General features: G+C 43.5%; 1 protein-coding gene across 5 annotated transcripts in view; it reads left to right on the top strand.

The window, feature by feature from the left end:
• The window catches only part of NPAS3 (neuronal PAS domain protein 3), an 888615-nt gene that overhangs the window by 648972 nt on the left and 218070 nt on the right, over positions 1-21573 (top strand). The gene's annotated exons all lie outside the window — the stretch shown is intronic.

Raw genomic sequence — 21573 nt, 5'->3', positions numbered from 1 at the left:
TCCACGGGGGAAGGAATCTCCCGCCCAACAAGAACATCCGGCAGTCCTAATTTAGTTATCTTCCTCTCTTACAAGTGTAAATTTACTTGTAACCTGCTTGTAAGAACTGGCACCACAAAACGGACCAGTAAAATTTGGCCTCTTAAGATAAGAAAGAGAATACGGGCCCCCAGGAGTATAAAGATGAGTCCAGCAGCACACTTGCTTTGTGTGTCAATCTACCACCTATCTGCTGGTCGGGTTTGGTGTTAGACCTCCCGAGGTTCCAGAGGGGACGCCCACCTCGTATTCGTCTTTCCGAGGAATTGAGAGACCGGCCCTGGCCTGACACGCTGGAGTCGAGAGGCACAGAAGGGGGTAAAAATTGTACCTGGATGTGGTCCTTTGTTTAAGTATATATACATAGTGTTAGAGCTCTTTAAAGATTAAGCTGTCATTTGGTACCATTATTTCTATTTTCTATCTTTACCTTTTTCCTGTAACCACTTTTTAAGATCTATCTATATTTTACTAGTATTTAAGAAATAGAGCAATAGCCATTGTAACCATATGATTTATAAGTTCCTTTAATAAACCTGTAACTGTTTAAGTTTTAACCTGACTCCTTCAGTTGCTGTAATAGAACCAAGCACAATTTAAAAGAACTTCAGCCGGTCATAAAGGGACAGACATAGGGAGAGCTTGGGCATTTGGATCTGTGTCACTCCCAGGTGACAAGATCCGTTGGGGCACCTTTCCAGCCTTTCCCAGGCTGCCCGCTGCGAAGGAACTTTGTGTTCTAGCAGTTAAAATCTAAGGTGTAATAAGCTCTTCCTACACACTGGGGCGTCTGTTAGCCTGTTTAGCTACCCTCTGCGACGGGACTGTGGTCCTAGCAGTAAAGTCACGGACGTTAAAAACACTCGGTGCTCCTTTCAGCCTTCTGGGTTGCCCGCTGCGACGAGACTTCGTGTCTTAGCAGTTGAAGACTTAGGAGACATACCCACACACACTGCCCTGCGGCTGACAGAGGTTTACAGGGACATAGGACTAGCAAGCCTGAAATAACAGGCTTGCTGTGAAGACACGGGTGCAGACATACCCTACAGGAAAAACTAGCTTCTGAGGGTGATTTTTTTTAAATAGTTTCGTATGTTGGCTTTTGGTATAGTTACCATTTCATCTTTAAAAGACAGAGGTGTCTGATTTGTTCTGCCATTATCCTGTATTGTAATTATTATTACTGGTCTTCCTCACCCATGCTAAGATATCTTTATTTTATCAGAGGGCATATTATAAACATTTTACATATTGATATGTTTTTATATTATGGAAATTGTCAAGCGGTATCACAGAGGTGAAGGAGAGTTAAGAACAAAGTTACTAAGATCTTTTTTTTTCTTACTTGTATAGCAGACATTCATCTGGCTGATAGTACTAAGGACAAATTTCTCCACACTTTGAACTGAAGTTGTGAAAGTCAGAAGACTCTAGGCAAAAGGGCATTGATATCCCTCCTAACTAAAACTGGTATACAGTATATATATATACAGTTCTCTTGCTACCAATATTAGTAACATTTTAGCAGTTTTTCAGTTGTAATTTTCATATAAACAAAAAGGTTTACATCTTTCATATGGAGAATACCATTCAAATCTATACAATACAAAGCACAGAACTTAATTTAGGATACTTACCAATATATTCCAAAATATCAACAGCATGTAAAGCATAAATTTAATTGGAACATTAAATACTATTATCACTATTATCATCATTAGCAGGTATAATAGTAATGGTTTTAATGATAATTTGTTAGGACCAAACAAGAATAACTTCCCATTATGTGAGGCACTACAGAATAGTAGACAGGCCCTGTTGAAAGAGCTTACTGTTGAAATACTCGGAAGTGAAATATATGAATTTCTCTATTATATTCACTTTTCCTTTGTGTGATAATTTCTTGCTTCTAGTTGTGTTTTGCATCCCCTTGTGGTGAAGATAGTACTCTCTTTATCTACCTACTACACCGAATTGTGCTTTAGAAATATTGACAGATTTTCCAGGGTTTATCACCATGGATGCATTAATTAATTTGGTGGACTAATTTGATATAAATACTCAGTGAGAAAGAATGGAATCTATTGTACTGAAATTCTGAAGAGATTTATGATATCTGGACTTTTTAACTGGGTTGAAGTTTATTCATTGTGGCTGTGTCTAGACTGCACCCCTTTTGCGGAAAAGGGATGCAGATTAGACACAGCGCAATTGCAAATGAAGCGGGGATTTAAATCTCCCCCGCTTCATTTGCATGAACAGGGCTGCCGCTTTTTTCCGGCTCGGGGCTTTGCCGGCAAAAAGCGCCAGTCTAGACGGGGATCTTTCGGAAAATAATCCCTGATTTTAAGAGGAATAAGGGATCTTTCGGAAAAGGCTTTATTTTCCGAAAGATCCCCGTCTAGACTGGCGCTTTTTGCCGGCAAAGCCCCGAGCTGGAAAAAAGCGGCAGCCATGTTCATGCAAATGAAGCGGGGGAGATTTAAATCCCCGCTTCATTTGCAATTGCGCTGTGTCTAATCTGCATCCCTTTTCCGCAAAAGGGGTGCAGTCTAGACACAGCCCACGTGTGACATATGGAGTCACACTTAGTGGCTGCATAGATTGAAAGCTTTTTCCAATTTACACCTGATTTTTATTGCTTCAGTTAAAATAAGCCAAAGACTTAAGTATTTTGCATTTATCTGTCACATGGACAAGTGATAATTCACTCCCTTATTCACCATACCACCATGGGCTGGTGAGCCCCTATCTACTTTGCCTATCCTCTCTACATAAGATCCCATTATGCCTTCCTTGTTCGCTCTTATAACTCAGAAAATCTTGTTCCTGTTGTCCTGTTTAAACCCACTCTCCTGTCTCCTTCCCTCCAGAACACATTTCTTCTGTTTTCTTTTGACATCTCCTTCTGGAAGACTCAGAGACAAAGACCTAACATGCTCAAAGCTAAAATCTCTGCACGCTTCACTCCCCATTTTTCTTTATCATTGCAGAAAGCAAAACCAACCCATTCCCATCCCCATCTTATGGCCTGCAGTCATGTCCAACTCCTCTTCCTCCGTCTCCTAGTCTGTGAATCAGACCAAGTCCCCTCTTCCCATTCTTCCAGTAGCACTGCTTTCACCTTTACATTAGGATTAAAGTTATCTTTGTCTTCACAACTCTGCATACTTCTGGCCCCTATATACTACTCTAACTTTGTGTCCTATCATATCACACTCCCAACATTTCTGTCAGCTGTCATGCCCTGTTTGTCTGCACTCTCTCTGTGTCTTTTTGTTTATTATTACCTCCTAAACCAGTGTTTCTTAAACTACATTCCGCGGAACACTGGTGTTCCGTGAACAACCCACAGGGGTGCCACGACCTCTTCTTTATTTTTGTCACTTCTTTGTTTTTGTCTTTTTTTTTTTTTTTTTTTTGTCTGACAACAATTTTTTTTTTTTGAAGAAAATGTTCATAGGTATTCCGCATAAAAAAATATTATTGTTTGGTATTTCGTGGTCTCAAAAAGTTTAAGAAACACTGTCCTAAACCCTTAAAATTGTCTTTTAAATCTTCCCTCACAGGTCACTTATGCCACAATGCCTGCAAGTAACAAGAGTCTCAGAGGGCTATCCATGTTAGTCTGTAACTTTAAAAATGAGTAGTCTTGTAGGGCGTGGAGACTAACAAAAATATATATAGCATCATTGACTTGTGGAAAAGTGTGTTTTGCCCACAAAAGCTCATACTATACATATTCCAGAAGACTGGAAAAGAGCAAATATAGTGCTATAAAAAGGGAAATAAGAACAATCCAGGAAACTACAAACCAGTCAGTTTAACTTCTGAGCCAGGGAAGATAATGGAGCAAGTAATTAAGGAATTCATCTGTAAACACCTGGAAGATAATAAGGTGATAGATAATAGACAGCATGGATTTGTAAAGAACAAATCATGTCAAACCAATCAGATAGCTTTCTTTGATAGGATAACGAGTCATGTAGATAAGGGAGAAGTGGTGGACGTGGTATACCTAGACCTTAATAAGGCATTCGATGATCTTCTTATCAATAAACTAGGCAAATACAACTTAGACGGGGCTAAGGTAAGGTGGGTGCATAACTGGCTGGATAACTTTTCTCAGAGAGTAGTTATTAATGGTTCACAAACCTGCTGGAAGGGCATAACAAGTGGGGTTCCACAGGGGTCTGTTTTGGGACTGGTTCTGTTCAATATTTTCGTCAATGATTTAGATATTGGCATAGAGAGTACTCGTATTAAGTTTGTAAATGATATGAAGCTGGGAGGGGTTGCAAGTGCTTTGGAGGATAGGGTCATAATTCAGAATGATCTGTACAAACTGTAGAAATGGTCTGAGGTAAACATGATGAAGTTTAATAAAGACAAATGCAAAGTACTCTACTTAGGAAGGAACAATCAGTTTCACACATACAGAATGGGAAGCGACTGTCTAGGAAGGAGTACTGCAGAAAGGGATCTAGGGGTCATAGTGGACCACAAGCTAAATATGAGTCAGCAGTGTGACACTGTTGCAAAAAAAGCAAACATGATTCTGGGACACATTAGGGATGTTAAAGACTAGTAGTCCACTATCCGATATGCATTTTCTAATAGTCTTTTGACTAGTCAACTAGTTGATTCCTCCTCACCTTGCTGCCTCTATAGAGGCAGCAATGGGGGAAGAGGGGAAGGGGTACTTCAAATCACCTCACAGCTGAGTGGGGCTGCCACTTTGAAACCTCAAGGTGGCTTTTCAAAGGGGTGGCTGCTGCACAGCTGGTCCATGCATCAGCTGTGCGGCAGCTGACCCTTTAAAAGGCTGCTTCCGCACATTAAAAAGGGGCAGCAGTGGAGCCCAGGGTGAGCTGGGGACTCCCCAGCTGATCCTGGGCGCTGCGCAGCATTTCCCTAGAATCTGGGAGTACTTGGAGAGTCCCCAGTTGATCCTGGGTTCAGCTGCTGTGGGGAGCCCAGGATAAGCTGGGAGTACCCAGCTAACCCTGGGCTCCATGGCAGGTGCCCCTTTGACACGCCAGAGGCGGCGTTTTAAAGGGCAGCCTCCACACATGCAGTGTCCCACTGGGGACTCTTGTACATTTCAAATCAGGCACCTACATGCAGCCCGGAGTCAGCGGGACTTCCCACTGGCCCCAGGCTGTACGCGGAGTTCCTCATTCCTCCTTTGAAATGAGCCCTGGTGGGGTTCTTGTACATTTCAAAGGAGGAATGCGGAAGTGCCTATTGACTAGTCAACTAGTCAATTCACCGCATTTTAACATCCTTAGGGTGGATTAACAGGAGTGTTGTGAGCAAGACACGAGAAGTGATTCTTCCAGTCTACTTTGTTCTGGTCAGGCCTCAATTGGAGTATTGTGTCCAGTGCTGGGCACCACATTTCAAGAAAGATATGGAGAAATTGGAGAAGGTCCAGAGAAGAGCAACAAAAATTATTAAAGGTCTAGAGAACATGACCTTTGAAGGAAGATTGAAAGAACTGGGCTTGTTTAGTCTGGAAAGGAGAAGACTGAGAGGGGACATGATAGTGGTTTTCAGGTATCTAAAAGGGTGTCACAAGAAGGAGGGAGAAAAATTTTGTTCTCCTTGGCCTCTGAGGATAGGACAAGAAGCAATGGGCTTAAACTACAGCAAGGGAGGTTTAGGCTGGACATCAGGAAAAACTTCCTAACTGTCAAGGTGGTTAAATACCGGAATAAGTTGCCTGTGGAGGTTATGGAATTTCCATCTCTGGAGATATTTAAGAGCAGGTTAGATAGACATCTATCAGGGATGGTCTAGATGGTACTGGGTCCTACTGTGAGGGCAGACGACTAGACTCCATGACCTCTTGATGTCCCTTCCAGTTCTAGTGTTCTATGATTCTATGATATTTTTGTTAAGTACTAAAGGACTACTCATTTTTCTTACAGTAACAATTTAACAGTGATGTGTCTTGCATTTTAAAATATAAAGAAGAATGTAAATATCAAGACATTTGTCAGTCATGACACAGACCACTTGACAAGGGTACAAAGGTAGTACCCTCTTCTGTTTCTTTTTGTTTTAGAAGGAACTTCTTCAGGGGCAGTCTTTGTCTTGGGGTGCGTCTAGGTGCAGTCTTTGTCTTGGCTCCATCGACAGAGCCATGTAAAGTAGTTTACTCGACATAGTCAATGAAACAGGGATTTAAATAATCCTTGCTTCATTAAAATAAAAATGGCAGCCGCGTTGTGCCGACAATCAGCTGATCTGGCACAGCGCAGCAGTCTAGATGCAGCATGGTTGACAAGGGAAGCCTTTGTCAACCGCTCCAAGGTTTACAGGAGCAGTCAACAAAGGCTTCCCTTGTTGACCATGCCACATCTAGACTGCCACACTGTGCTGGATCAGCTGATTGTCGGCACGGAGCAGTGGCCATTTTTATTTTAATGAAGCGGGGATTATTTAAATCCCCGCTTCATTGACTATGTCGAGTAAACTACTGTACATGGCTCCATTGACGGAGCCATGTAGTCTAGATGCACCCTTGCTGAACAGCACTGAGCATATTTACAGATAATGGGAACATCCACACTTACCTTGTATAGGGTAAAAACGTTTTACAATTTAAGAAAACCTCTAACTTAAGGGTGGACAGTAATTTTTGATGGACGGCCACTCCAAGATTTGGGAAATTGGTCAAGAGCTGCACTCTTTCAGGATATGAATGGAGGTGATGTGGGGTCTGCGATGGAGACTGAGTGCAGAAGGGAGCTTGGGGTAAGGGATTAGGGTACAGGAGGGAGTGTGGGGACTGGGAGGGAGTTTCGGTGAAGGAGGCAGTTGTGACCTGCAGCCCTGGATTGTGGTGCAGGTGTTTGGCTTTTGATCTAGGACAGGAGGGGATTGTGACCTGGGGCAAGGGATTGGAATACAGGAGAGGTGCAGGGGGTTGGGTTGGGACCTAGGGCAGGAGGGGGTGCATGTGTGAATAACTATGAGCCAGAGGGGAGGGAGGTGTGGTGCTTCGTGTGCTGCCTATTTTTCAAACAGGCAGCTCTCAATGGACAGAAATCAGCCAATGGGATTGTGCTGGGGTTCGGGGCAGCTCATGAAGTCCTCACCCCTTCCCTTCCGGGATCACAGTTGTGAAAGAGAAATGGCCCAACAGCTGCTTTTCTGAGCAATGTGCAGGTGGAGTGAGGCAAGCAGGGAGCCTGCCTTAGGTTTCCTGCTGTGTCCATGGGCCAGATCTAATGGCTTGGCGGGCTGGAACCGGGCCGAATTTTGCCCAGCTCTGCTCTAATTCATGGGCTGAAATAGAAATAGTTTCTATAGGTAGGTTACACAAATAATCTATCTCGAGAGTTTTCTTGAGCTTTCCTCTAAGCGAAAGTATCTGCTGCTGGTCACTGTAAGAGGCAGTATACTGAAGCATGGTTTTGACTAGTATGTCAATTTTATGTCAAAACATTCCTGGTACATCCCCATTCCTCTTCCTACTCATTGCAGACCCTGCACGTTGCACTGACTGCAGCCTTGTGTACGTTAAGAATATGCTATATAGTACCTCTGATAGTTATTCAGAAAACAGTGCTAGATCTCAAAGATGTGAGGATCTGCCCTATCATAAATCAACATGTTAGCTTTCCAATAGTAATGGAGACCACTTAATATTCAATAAATGCTGGAAAGTGAGCACATGTATTTATTCTTATCCAACTAATGACCATTACAGCAGTAGGACTTGTGTGTATAAAGAAGTGTATCTCTCTCTCTCTCTTACTTTCAGCAAACTACATGTTCTCTCTCTGCACTTAGCCCACTTAAAATGATGCTAGGGAGTAGTGATGCTAAGTCTGAGAAAAACTTGAAATAGATTCAAAAGCACTTTTTCACAGACTTCAGCGGACTCTTGCCTCATGCAAATAGCTATTAGACTTAGATATCAAGGTTCCCCATATTCTGAAAGTTAGTTGGGACAAGAATTGATTCTATTATTCAAGGACATGAAAAGATGTAAATTATGGAAAACAAATTACAAGGTAATTAGAGATCTTAGTCTTAAACATAATAAATCATTAGTGAACTTTTTTGGAGATTTATCACAGATCAGGGTTTAAGAGTTTTTGCTGATGCTGGTATTTGTACACATAATTCTTGCACAGGTATTTGTACACATAATTTTGGTCATGCCCAAAATTATCAGTCTTCTGGCAAAAGACGGTGGAAAGTATACAATCTATATGATAAGCTTCAAGGATTGTCACTGTGTTTGCGTGAGACTGATGCCTACAATGATTGTTGAGCCATTGTGAATCAATGGAAATAGCTATAAGCATGATTGAGAGCTCTTTTTGTTCACAATACTATCACTAAGAATTGTGGTCTTTTACCATCCAGTTTTTTAGGTTCTTAGCTATTTTGACTCTATGAATTACATATGACAGCAAGACAGGTATGTATGCCATATGATAGCAGAGGTAATTCAGCCAATCACCACACTTGTTCTGCAGCTAGTTTGCATGCAGCTATTTCACTTTTTCTTTGAAAAAGACTTCATAGACAGTAGATTAGTTCTTTGAAACCATCTATATATCAATCCAACCAGCATAAACAATACCACAAACATACAGAGATCATATTGCAGCACCCACCTCTCATTTGCCACCCTCACAAATCAATACAGCTCTCCCAGCACACACACACCTCAGACACAAATCAACACATTTACTCACACAACTAATACATACACTAGCTCCAACATCACTTTTCAGCCTAGAATGTCTGTTGCATCAGTGCAAAGTGATGGAAACAGCTACAGGTATGGTTGGGGTCTCTTTTTGTTTAGAATGCCAGCAGGTTCTATCATCATTGGGTAGTCTGTTACCATCTACTTTTTTTAGTTCTCAGCCATTTTTTGCCTTTTGAACACACGGGACTTTATTAATAATACCTATATGATATCATGGGCATTAAGCTGCTAGTTTTATTATAAAGAGGAACATAGCAAATCAGTATTTATCCATATGCTCCTGTTTATAAGGTGCTCAGATACTGCAGTAACAGAGGCCATATATGTGCTCACATAGACTGAAAGGAGATTGGCTCACAGCAGGAAGGAAAAAGTGGCTATCAGCAGTCATATTTATAGCTGAGAAAGCAGTCCTAAAACACTAGAAAGGTCCGCCCATCCATCTTGATCAGAACAGCCTTCAGTTTTCACAGACACTATGACATACACTTTTCTACAGAGTGCAGATCAACTCTTGACAAATTTCAGGATCTTTTTTTATCTTTTGCTAGATTATGTAATGGAAAATTTTGTTCCTTCCTCTCTTTGCCCCTCTGATCTCTAAGCCCTAGAATGTGTTGCTGTTCTTGACTTGTTTTTTCTGTCTTCTTTCCCTATTTTCTTTTCTAGTAATTTATTGGGTTAAACTATGATTATATTAGGAGATATGGATATAGTTGCAATTAAAAAAATCATTCTAATTCTAAGGATACTAATTATAGTGGTATTATCTTGGTAGGTATAAGAAATGTCTCTGAAGTCTGGAACACCTCTAAAACCAGACTGCAATTTTCACTGTATGAGGGTATGGATAGATAGTACTAATATCAGCCACAGTTGGAGATCGGTACAACCAGTTACATAAAATACTTTTTGTTTGGTTCTATGGTTGCATTTACGTCTTTCAATAAAAGAGAGTGACATTAGAAAGGGGAGGACCCTGCTGGATGTGCTCAGAAGTCCCATGGATTTGTAGGTGTGTTTTCCCTAGAAGCTCAAGTGTCTGTCATCCAGGAAATAACTTTAAATGGGAATGGCTGAATATTATAGTTGTGTTCTTCCCTGGATGTCAGGTCTCTTCTTGAGGTTACCCATTTAGAGTTGTTTATGACAGCCATTTGCCTTCACCTGCAGTATTATTGATGGTACATCAACATCTTTTCCTGGCATTGAACAAATATGTCAAAAGTCATGCATAGAGTAAAGGAAGGGCATTTAAAAACGTGTACTGGCACATGGGAGAGTTATTCCACTTAAGAGTGCTTGCTTTACATCCCTGATATTAGATATTCACCTGGCTAAATTTTTCAATGACTAATCTACTTTTGCCTTTGTGGTTTCAGGAGTTTTAAACTTTACTGTACCTTAGCTTAAAATGCAATGTAAATCTGGGAGCTGAAAAATACAGTGCTTTCCATTTGAAAAAATATGAGGGTAGACATGGTATTAATTAAGACCATAGTATATTGCTACCATGTTGGCATACTACTGGGCTTATTAGTATTTTCTCTTGGGCGCTGAAAAAAATAGCTTGTATTGCTTCACCCCTTTGGTGACAAGCTTCAGGCTTCCTCTGGACATATAATGGAAAAGTTTAAAAATCACTTGGAAATCTTGTTCTGTTTCATCTCATTCTGATGGGAACCAAAGGTATCAACTCTGTGGGCAGTGGAGAGAAGTGTCCACTTCCCATTTATACAGCACTTGGACTCCATATCCTTTCAGCTAGAAAAACCACTTTCTCAACTGGTTAGCATTGCCTTTTGAATACACGGGACTTTATTAATAATTTAGCATTTGCGGCTAAAATCAAGTGTACCTCTTGTAAAATGGTCACCGAGAGATTTAGGTGTGTAACAATAAATTTGGTTCCAAAAAAAATATGGCAGCCCATTGTCGAACTTACCTAGATATCAATTCAAATAGTGGCTTTCTGAGAAGCCCAAAATGACGTAAAGGTGGAAAAGACCATAAATGGGGAGAGTGTTCTCTTTTCACACACAGAAATATATCAGATACTATATCTATATTGTTTTCAATTGGACTTATCCCATGTTTGTATATGCAGGAGACAGATGTCACTTTACTGTAAGAGACACTGTGAGCTGTCAAGGTTAAGTTAACAAATGCTACTATTCTACTGACTTCACAAACAGTCAAATATACCAACATTTATAACATTCTTATTTTACAATCATTCCTAAAAATTAAAGTTCTGCTCAGATTACAAAACTAAATCTGAAAGATTAAGCTGCATCGTTTTTTTAAAGATTTTCCATATTTGTGTATATAAATTTTACTATATATTTTAGAAATGTGTAGCTGTCTGTCTCTCCGTCCATCTGTGAGTCTATATGTTCAAGAACTCCTCTTATATGTAAGAGCAAGGGCTACCAAATTTGGTATGCAGCTTCTTCTCATCATAACTTGAAGAAAGACAAGGATTTGATTGTTCCAGGACAATGGGATGTGCCTGGAATTCTGTTGTTTACCATAAAATGGAAAAGGAGGGGTCTGGTAGGAGGGACAGTTATACTATAGAATGACCATGGGGGGAGCCAGAGTTGGGGACCAGGACAGCTAAAACTCCATTGGTCCAGCATGGGGCAAGGGCAGAGACAGCTATCTATTGTATATTCAGAAAGTTTGTTAGTTTGTGTGTCTGTGTTTATCTATCCCTCAGCAAAACATGTACCTCTCCCTTGGCTGTGCCTACTGCAGCTGCAGCAGCCATGGACAGATATATCTCACCTGGCACCAAGCTTCTGCAGTGAGAAAGGGGTGTGGATTTGTCCCTAGAGCAGCCTGCAAGAGTATTTCAACATAAATATCCTGCAAACAATTAAGTCTCTGAGTAAGTTTACTCATCTGAGTAGACTGGAGTGCTTGCTTGATTGTGCTCAAATCAACCCTAAATATATATTATTAACATATTTAAATTAGTTCACTTAGCTCAATAGAATATATATAAATAAATAGCCATTGAAAAAATATTTAAGAAAGATTAAATTAGCTGAAAATAAATGAAACTATATCTTTTAAAAGTTAATTGTGAATTATTGGATGAATTTCATTCATCTGAAATACGTAAGCAGATCAGCTCATTCCTGTGATGATCTCTGTGCTGTTTATTGTACACTGCTGGGTGAGGGCTGTATCCTCATTTCTTCTTACACATGGTGTCTCTGCATGGCTTGTTGTACACTAGTTAGAGACTGAATAGCATCTTCTTCCAGAGCTTTTTGAGCACTTCATCATCATCCAGAACAATGCTTCTCAAACCTAGTACATTTTGTTAGCTGCGTAGGTTGACTGCACAGATTAGTCAGCAGTCACCTGCTGTGGATGGTGAAAAAAGATCTCATTGTAGCTGAAGTACAGAGGTGTCCCACAGCTTAACTGATCTGTGCTGTAGGTTTGCGTTTGCATTCTAAAGTGATTGAAGACATGGAGCCTGGCTACTTCTTCATCATTCACCCACATTTTTACTTTTTCTCATTCCCCAAACCTGCATTTTCTTAACAGACATGATTTTCACCTTTCTAATTTGATCAACTTGCAAGCAGATGTTCTAATGTAATTTTTTAATTAATTGATTTCTTCCTTGAAGGGTTTTTGTTTGTCTGTTTTCAAAAGATATCTTAACTTTTTTTTTTTTAGAAAATGCTTGCTTGTTTTTCCTGCTGGTTCAGAATGAAAATGTCTGAAATAAATCATTGAGTTTAAGGTTTTCTCCGATTTGTAGAAAAACTAATTAACACATAATTCCCCCATACCTGCAAACATTAGAACTAAATTTCATTTCCATTTGCCAGCTTTATTGGTGACATCCCCTTACCCCCAGGATGCCAGTTGTCAGTAATGACTGCAAGTGAATCAGTGCGAAAAGAGGTTAACTGCAAGTGTATTTATTACCAAATCATATTCAAGAGTGGTCAACAACAGGTATATTTCCTAATGCAGGAAACCTTATCAAGGGAATGTAAATCTACAGGCAGTCCCCGGGTTACGTACAAAATAGGGACTGTAAGTTTGTTCTTAAGTTGAATCTGTATGTAAGTCGGAACTGGCGTCCAGATTCAGCCGCTGCTGAAACAGATCAGTTTCAACAGCGGCTGAATCTGGATGCCAGTTCTGACTTACATACAGATTCAACTTAAGAACCCCAGGCATCCCCAAGTCAGCTGCTGCTGAAACTGATGAGCGGCTGATTCCAGGAAGCCGGGGGCAGAGCAACTCTGCCTCGGGCTTACTGTAGTCAGCCGCTGGTCAGTTTCAGCAGCGGCTGACTTGGGGACGCCTGGGGCAGAGCAGCTGGGGTGCTGCTGGGTTGCTCCAGTAGCGCCGCTCCTCGGTGCTACTGGAGCAACCCAGCAGCACCCCAGCTGCTCTGCCGCAGGCATCCTGATTCAGCCGCTGCTGAAACTGACCAGCAGCGGCTGAATCAGGACGCCTGGGGCAGAGCAGCTGGGGTGCTGCCGGGTTGGTCCAGTAGCGCTGAGGAGCAGTGCTGCGGGACCAACCCGGCAGCGCCCCAGCTGCTCTACCCCAGGCATCGTGGGCAGAAAAGCCTGGTCTGCTGGGGGGGAGGGGGCACTAGCTGCGCCCCCCCCCCCCAGCAGACCAGGGAGACGCGTAGCAAAGCCTTGGAGGATGCCCGCAGTGGGACAGCCGCGGCGCGCCTGTGCTGTCCCGCTGTGGGTGTCCTCCGAGGCTTTGCTCCCTGTCTCCCTGGTCTGACCAGCAGACCAAGGAGATGGGGAGCAGGTTTTCCCGCCCAGGAGAACGCGGGCGGCGGGACCGCAGGTCATCTGGGCATCCCGCCGCTACCGTCCTCCGGGGCGAGAAAAGCCCCATTCGTAACTGCGGATCCGATGTAAGTCGGATCCGCGTAACTCGGGGACTGCCTGTATTTTGTTTACCCGTACTGTATTGCAGAGCTCAAAAAAATCCTTTTGCCAGTGGTGAGCAGGAAACTTTTGGTGAGCATGAAATTCTAGGCCATCAATTTCTGGCAAACACATGGTTTCATTATTAAAAGCCTAAATTTGCAAAAAGCAGCCAGTGATTTTTGGGTGCCCAAGTGCCATTATAGGATTAGTTATGCTTCTGCTCTTCTGGTCTTGCTGATTGTCTCCCATCATGGTAAGGCCTCTTTCCTTCACCAATAGTGGGTAGAATCCCATGATTCTCCCACTCACTAATGATGTTATCCAAGCTACAGAACTGGGTGCACCAAACATGAGTACTCATCAGGCCTACCTGGGTTCAGAATCTGCATGTCTTCCTTTCTAGAGCTGCGACCAGTGGCCCAAACAGCCTTTTCTTACAATACAAAGTATTGTTTAATCTCAGCAGTAGGAACATAGCATAACCCACATTTTAATACTGTACAATATCTGTCTTTTTACTCATAGCCTTAGGTAGGCCTATATTAACCCAGAGTTCTGGGGCCTGGGTTCACCTTTGTTCAAAACCCTGTCTCCCCTTCAGCAAGCATCTCTTTTTGAAACCAGAGTCCTTTGTTTCCTCTTGAGTTGCCTGAGCCTGGTTAAGCCAGTTTGCTTGATTCACCAGATAGTCAGTGATGTATTTCAAAGACTGCAGGGCTGCCTGGAACGGCAGCAGGAACCCGGTATGCAGAAGCAGCGGGGCTGCACAGCACAGCACTGAGAGCTCAGTGCATGAAGTCATTGGGACTGCTGGGGCTGTAGCAGTAGCCTGGTGCACGCACAGGTGGTGGGGCAGTGGGAGCCCAGCAAGAAGAGGCAGCAGGGCTGCCCAGCGTTGCAGCAGGAGCTGGGTGCAACAGCAAGAGCCCAGTGTGCAGAGGTGGCGAGACTGCCCTGTAGGACATCAGGGGCTAACAAGGCAGTGGGGCCAGGGAGAGGGGTGAGCCAGCTGGGAGAGCAGCAGTCGGCAAGGGGCTGGCAGCAGGGGGTCCATAAATGACCACCCCGGTCCAGCAAAATTCCTCATCCGGGACTGGTCAGAGAGAGGTCCAAGCTGTATTTTCTTTTCTCAGCCAGACATTGCCTAAGATATCATAATTTTTAAAATGTTCATCTGTTGTAGCATCATTTGCTAGGGTTTGCTAAGGTTTGATTTAGCATTAATTTTTTCTTGGCTCAGTCACGTAAAATAATTATGTATGGCGTGTACAACCCTAACTGCAGAAGATGTGAACATGCCAGGAAATGATAATTATAGTAGGAACCAAAGATGATGTCATTCCATACTTTATCAAAACCAAATTGGGTCATGTAAACTGGCCTGCAGAATTAACAGTCTGAGAAGTCTCCATTGCAGGTCACTTCACATATCCCTTTCCTCAGGGCGTGCTTGATTTAAAAAGGCAAATCTCAAACAAATCACCTTAAACTAGGAAATGCCCCCTTTTCAATTTCAGGAGAAAGGGGAGACACTTTTCCTGATATTTTCCCTTGCCCCAGTTTCCAATTTCTTTTCATAACCTCATGTAGATCAGTCATGTGATAAGCGTGAGCATGGTAAACCCTGTACCTGGTAACTCTAGTATGTGGCAACCACAGTTCATACTAACCCCTTTCACAGTTCTAACCTGACCCAAGCTCTCAGCAGGGAAGGGAATTTCATCCTCTAAAGGAGAGAGTGAGGTATGTCACTCAAGGCCCATTTGGGTGCGGGGAAAGGAAGGAGGTTTTGCAGCTCCGCCAAGTTTTCTACAGCCAGGACAACGTCTCCTGCCTCCCTTCTAACCAGAGTGGGAGCAATGCAGGCAGCTTTCTTTGTTTACTCCTTTCCTCTTCCCCTTCACTCACAGGAGTGAAGGGAAGGCAGACTCATCAAGCACAACAAAAGACCCAATCAGTTGCAAACTGCTGCTTGGCTCCTGGCTGAAATCAGCTGGGTTAGAATCAGAGCTCCTGAGATACTGGTTCCATTTTGGTAGGTAAGAACAGAACCGCAGCAGTAAACACAAATATGAGCAGTCACTTCCCTTGGCTTCCTCTCCCCTCACCAGCCAGCCAAAAGTTATCTATGATGCTGTTCCTCTCCTGCCTCCCTTCTCCCCAGACCCCAAGCCACACTGATTGAAATGGCAGTTCACACGTTTCTTCCCCTCCTCCTTCCCAGGCTATTCTTTGCTCTACCAACAGAAATTCAGGGCAGTATCTGGCTCCAATTGCAGGGTTGGGAGCTTCTGCAGCACTTTTTTCAAATTCATTGAGACAAAGCAGGCTCAGGGAGACGTGGGTGGAGAAGGAAGCTAGGAGATGACTGTTGCAAATTTCAACATGATCCGCCCTCATTCTGACAAGTTGCTATGTTACAAAGGCCCTCCTGATTCCAGTAGACACTCCTGCTCAGGGAGGAGAAGGGGCAGCTGCCCCATGCACATTCAAGCTAGCCCAGCTTTGGATGTTTCAGTGCTCTGCTACAAGAGCAGCTGAGCTAAAGAATGTCCAAAACAATAGGCTCTGTGCCATCAAAAAGCCTTCCAATTCTGGAATCAGGGTATTTAGTAAGCGTGGCCAAGCTGCTGGTGTACATGTGCCCACCCACAAGATTTGGGGCAACATGCACCAGCTAAAGAATGACCACCTGAGGTCTTTCCCTGCTGACATGAAACAAATGTGAGGTGTCACACCACAAACATTGCTTAAATTACACTTCAAACGTTCCCATTTTTTCCAGCTCTCCAGTTTTGGGAGGAATGGCAATACTCCTCAGTGGCTATCTATCCTTCCATTTAATCCCAATTGTCTGTGAGAGTCTTTCCTTTGACTACAATGGGCTTTGGATCAGGTTACTAGGTAGGACTCATACAGGCTGTTACACACAAATGTTGATTCCTCAATAGGGTGGCAGTTGCACTTTTTAATTCTAGGACTTTACCACACAACACCTTTTACGGACCTGCAAGTAAGTGCTGCTTTTAGCACCCATTCATTTTATAGCTTGTGTCTGATGTGCTGTATGTCCTCCTTTTCTTCCAACTGTTAAGTCATCTCAGCTCCTGTTTACTCACTTATTAATATTCTTAGGAAGAGTGGAGTCTCAGGCTATGTCTAGACTGCAGGCTTCTTTTGGAAGAAGCTTTTCTGGAAGAGATCTTCCAAAAAAACTTCTTCAGAAAGAAAGCGTCTACACAGCAAAAGTGCATCAAAAAAGCGATCTGCTTTTTCAAAAGATAGCGTCCACGCTGAATGGATGCTACCTCGCATTTAAGCTTTGATTACTATGGGTGGAGTGGCCACTAGGACACCTGTGCTTTTTCCTCTTTCCTCTTCTTGCGACAGAACTCCCTCTTCCCCGTCCACACATGCTGTTTTCTGAAAGAGCTCTTTCGGAAAAAGGCTTCTTCTTTGTTAAACCCCTTTCTACAATGTCGGAAAAAACTCTTTGTTCTTTCGATTTTTTTTCCAAAAGAACGTGATTACAATGTGGATGTACGCAAATTATTTATCGGAAAAATGGCTGAAATTAACTGTCTCATTCTCCTCTTCATAGTTTGGACCTTAAGACATTTAAAAACTAACAATAATTGCAAGGTTAAGCAGATTTTATTTATCTCTACTAAAGATAGTGTACAATGTAAGTTAAGGATCCAAAACTGACCCTTCAAGATTTGGTTTTGGAAATATCTTGCTGTTGATTGTTCTAAACTTACAGATAAAATTAGAATATGGCTTTAATTGGTATTTCTTATATTTGTTTCTTTATATATGTATTCGGAACACTGTTCTTATCAGATAATTTCTAAGGCTACGTCTAGACTACATTCCTCTTTCGACAGAGGAATGTATATGAAGGACTTCGAAATTGCAAATGAAGCACTGATTTACAAATTTCACACTTCATTTGCATAATGGATTCTGATTGCTTTTTCAAAAAAGGATTTTTCGGAAAAAAAGCGGCCTAGACTCCGTTCTTTTGGGGAGGGCACTCTTTTTAAAGAACCCTTATGCCTGAAAAAATGAGGTTTACGGGTTCTTTCTAAAAAGGGTGGGTTTTTTTGGTTTTGTTTTTTAAAAGAACCGCATCTAGACTGCTTTTTTCAAAAAATCCTTTTTAGAGAAAGCGATCGGAATCCATTATGCAAATAAAGCATGAAATTTGTAAATTAGCACTTCATTTTCATTTACATTCCTGTCAAAAGAGGAATGTAGTCTAGATGTAGAAAAACCAGGAACTTTCAGGTGCCTAAGTAGCCTCTGGGATGGAATCATGGTTAAAGCTGCCCCCTGACCAAAATCTGAAATGGCGCCCCAATATCTTACTAGTATGTCTTACCAGTATTTCTTAATCTTCCTCTAGTACCTTTTAACATACATGATCTGTAATTTTTTTATATTTTTCACTTCTGTACTTGAAAATAAATAATCTATATTTAGATCTAAACTCCGCTGAATCACCCTATTGAGGAAATGTATTACTATCTTTTAAGTGCCTGTTATATGCTTGCTTTCAGTTCCACAAGAAGGCAATAAAAGATAACGAGATAATTGTCGAATGGCTAGTCTTACAGAAAGGAGACATTGAGTCAAAGATGACCAATCCCAAAAAAATTATCCTGGCACAGCCTAGGTATAAAAGTTTCAGAGAGTTAGCCGTGTTAGTCTGTAACCTTAAAAACAACTTTTAAAACATCAATAGGAGGCAGCACCCCCTGATTGGTATGCACACCAACCCCCCTCTCAGCTGGGAAAGGCCTGGGGCCGAGGCCACCTAGATCCAACTCTTCCCCGCCCCCCTCACCTCCATCTTCCCACCATTACGGGGGAGGGCCAGAGGCAACCCCAGCCCTAACTCTTCTCTCTTGCCCCCAGTCCCCAGGGAGAGCCTGGCCCAAGGCCACCCTACCTGATCCCAGCTTTTGGGCTCCCCAGCAGCTGCCAGGAGGGTCTGCGCTGAGGTTCTTCCCCTCTTGTGGCCACCAGGGAGGATCCGAGACCACCGTCTCTTTCCTCCTATCCCCTAGTGGCGGGGAGGGCCCAGCTTCCAGCCTGGCCCAGTTCTTGGCTTTTTGCATTCCTCCCCTCCGGCTACTGGGAAAGGGGGCCTGGGTGAGGTGATTCTCCCCCCCAGCTGCTGGGAGGGGCCAGGCCCAAGCCGTGCCAGGCCTGGCTTTTCCCCCAACCATCAGAGGGGCTGAGCCAAGGTTCTTCCCCTCCCCACCTCCACCAGGCACAGTGTGAGGCTATCCCGGCCCCAACTTCTGCCGCTGCTCCGGTCGCTGGGGAAGGCCAGGCTCCAAGACCACCCTGGCTCTTGCCACCCCCTCAGCTCTTTGCTCCTCCCTAATCTACCCCTGGGATACCCTATCCCTGGATCTCTCTGCTTGGCCACCTGGGGAGGCAGGCTCGACTCTACTCCTCCCACTGCCTCGCCAGGCCCAGCTCTACCCCCTCCTCCCAGCCGCCACAGGGGCGACTAGGTAGGGGAGGCTAAGGCCGAGCCAGCCCTACCTCCTTCCTTCCCCTTTTCCAAGCCCAGCTTGTTCCTGTTGGTCACCAGGGGATTCGGCCAGGCCAGGCCTGGCCTCACCTCAGTGGGCCCAGCTTGCTTCCCTCAGCCGCCACAGGGTTGGGCCAGGCTGAAGCCGCAGCATGGCAGCTCCGGCTAGAGGCTGAGCCACTCTTCCCTTCCCCATGCACCAGGGAGGGGGGAGGCCATCTGGTTCCTGGAGCATCAGGGAGGAGGCCACATGCCCCAGGAGCCTTGTGTGTCCCATGCACCCCTCACCCAGCGTGGGGAAGAATGGAGTGGGGAGGCTACATGGCTGCATCTCCCGCAGAGCATGGGAGGGGGGAGGCCACACTATGGACCAAGGGGCTGTGGGATGCAGAATGATGCATGATGTCACTCTGTCATCCCACAGGAAAAGTTTGGATTTTTTTTTAAGAGAGAGAGAGATAAAAGCTAAGTATGGGACACTTCTAGCCTCATTAGCACCAGGGCTACAACTGACAGGTAATTTTTTTTCTTTCCTCTCTCCCTTCTTACTCTGAGGCTATGTCTAGACTACATCCCTCTTTCAACAGAGGAATGTAAATAAGACACGTCGAAATTGCAAATGAAGTGGAGATTTAAATATCCCGCGCTTCATATGTATAATCGCGTCATGGTGCTCTTTGAACTGGCAATATCCATGATCCAGGAGGACCATGGATGTTGTGGGACTAGAGAGCCTCAGCGCCAGAGGTTTCCAGCGGCTCAGAGCAGAGCCAGCAGGGCAGCAGAGCTCGCGGGGCACCAGAGCCCGCAGCCAGGGAGCCAGAGCGTATGGGGCAGCATATCCCACAGCCAGCGGGGACACAAGAAGCTCCGACGGGGCAGCCGGGCTGCCAGGAGTTTGTCAAGCTGCCGAGAGGCTGGCAGAGCTACTGGGAAGTCCAGCAGGGCTGCTGCAGCTCGCAGGATTGGGAGCTCCAGCAAGGTGCTACAGCTTGTGGGGCCGGGAGCTCTGGTAGAGCTGATGCAGCTTGGGAGGCTGGGGAGAGGAGCCCAGCAGGGAGGCTGATACCCCTCTCCCAGGACTCCCCTGGTCCAGCAAACGCCCTTGTCCAGTATCAGTCGGATCCTGAGGGTGCTGGATCAGAGAGGTCCAACCTGTATTGCATTTCTTTTGTTTTTTAATCCAAATCTAGAACTTTGAATTTCTCATATTAATGGCATTTTAAAATGTGGCTTATTTATATTTTTAAATGTTTGTATAGTAATAGACATTGGATTGGAGTGAAGTAACATTTTATTAAGCAAGTTTTAAAAGCAGGAGTTCACAGATGAACCTAAAAGGCGTAGAAGGAATTATTCCGCCAAACACCACAACCATACTCAAACATTTCCAGGTCTTGCTGGACCATATAAATACCAGACAACTGACAAAGATATTGTCAGAGTAGAATTGGTTATATTGCAATGCTTTACTTGGCTGTGTGGAACTACACTATCCTGTGCTTATTGCTGGAATTACTTTGTCAGCAGACAGGCTGAGGTTATATCAACTGTTTAAGATTGGAAACATTTTTGTTCAGAAATCTGACATGATTTGCTGGTAGTGACAACTGATTTGACAATGACCAGTGATTTAGGTCTACCTGTAATAAGTGAATTAATCTGAGTTAAAACATAGTGATCTGTCATGTTTAGAGATACCTCAACAGCTGGCTGACTTGTCCTCTGTCAGGCTAGTTTGTCCTGTGCAAATCTTCTGTCAAGTAAGGAAAAGAACTGTTGGGAGAAAATTACATGGCAGTTTTAGAGTTAGTGATGAATTTTTCTCCCAACATACCAGCTGTGCCAGCAACACAATTTTTCGTGGCATTAATCAAATATCTTGCCTCCAGCACCTTCACTTCCCCAAAGGCTAAAAGATGAATCTGTCAGAAAATTTCACTGGGATTTGCCAACAGCTTTTCTTAGCTCAAATACTATTCCATGCACCTCAGAAGTACAAATAAGGCTTTTAGGGATGTGGTTCTGGGAATTAAAAGTTGCATAGAGTAATTTTCCTTTATACTAAATAGGAATTCAAAGCCATCACTGTAGTGAACATGATGAAGTTAAGGAGACTGGGAAAAGGCCAAGCACTCAAGATTTATTAATGTATTTCATTTACTGACTTATAGCTAAGTGTTTATTTTTAGTTATAGTTTTGCAGTTAGCAAAGTACAAGAACAACTGAAGGCCATTGAATGATCTTACAACTTTGCCAACTTCTGTGGACAAGAAAATGGAGACAAGAGTAATTAGAAGTTCTGGGAGAGAGTGCA

Source organism: Pelodiscus sinensis, chromosome 5, assembly GCF_052426305.1.
Source record: "Pelodiscus sinensis isolate ZL-2025 chromosome 5, ASM5242630v1, whole genome shotgun sequence".
Classification (NCBI taxonomy): Eukaryota; Metazoa; Chordata; order Testudines; family Trionychidae; genus Pelodiscus; species Pelodiscus sinensis.
This window is presented reverse-complemented; position numbering and strand designations above follow the sequence as displayed.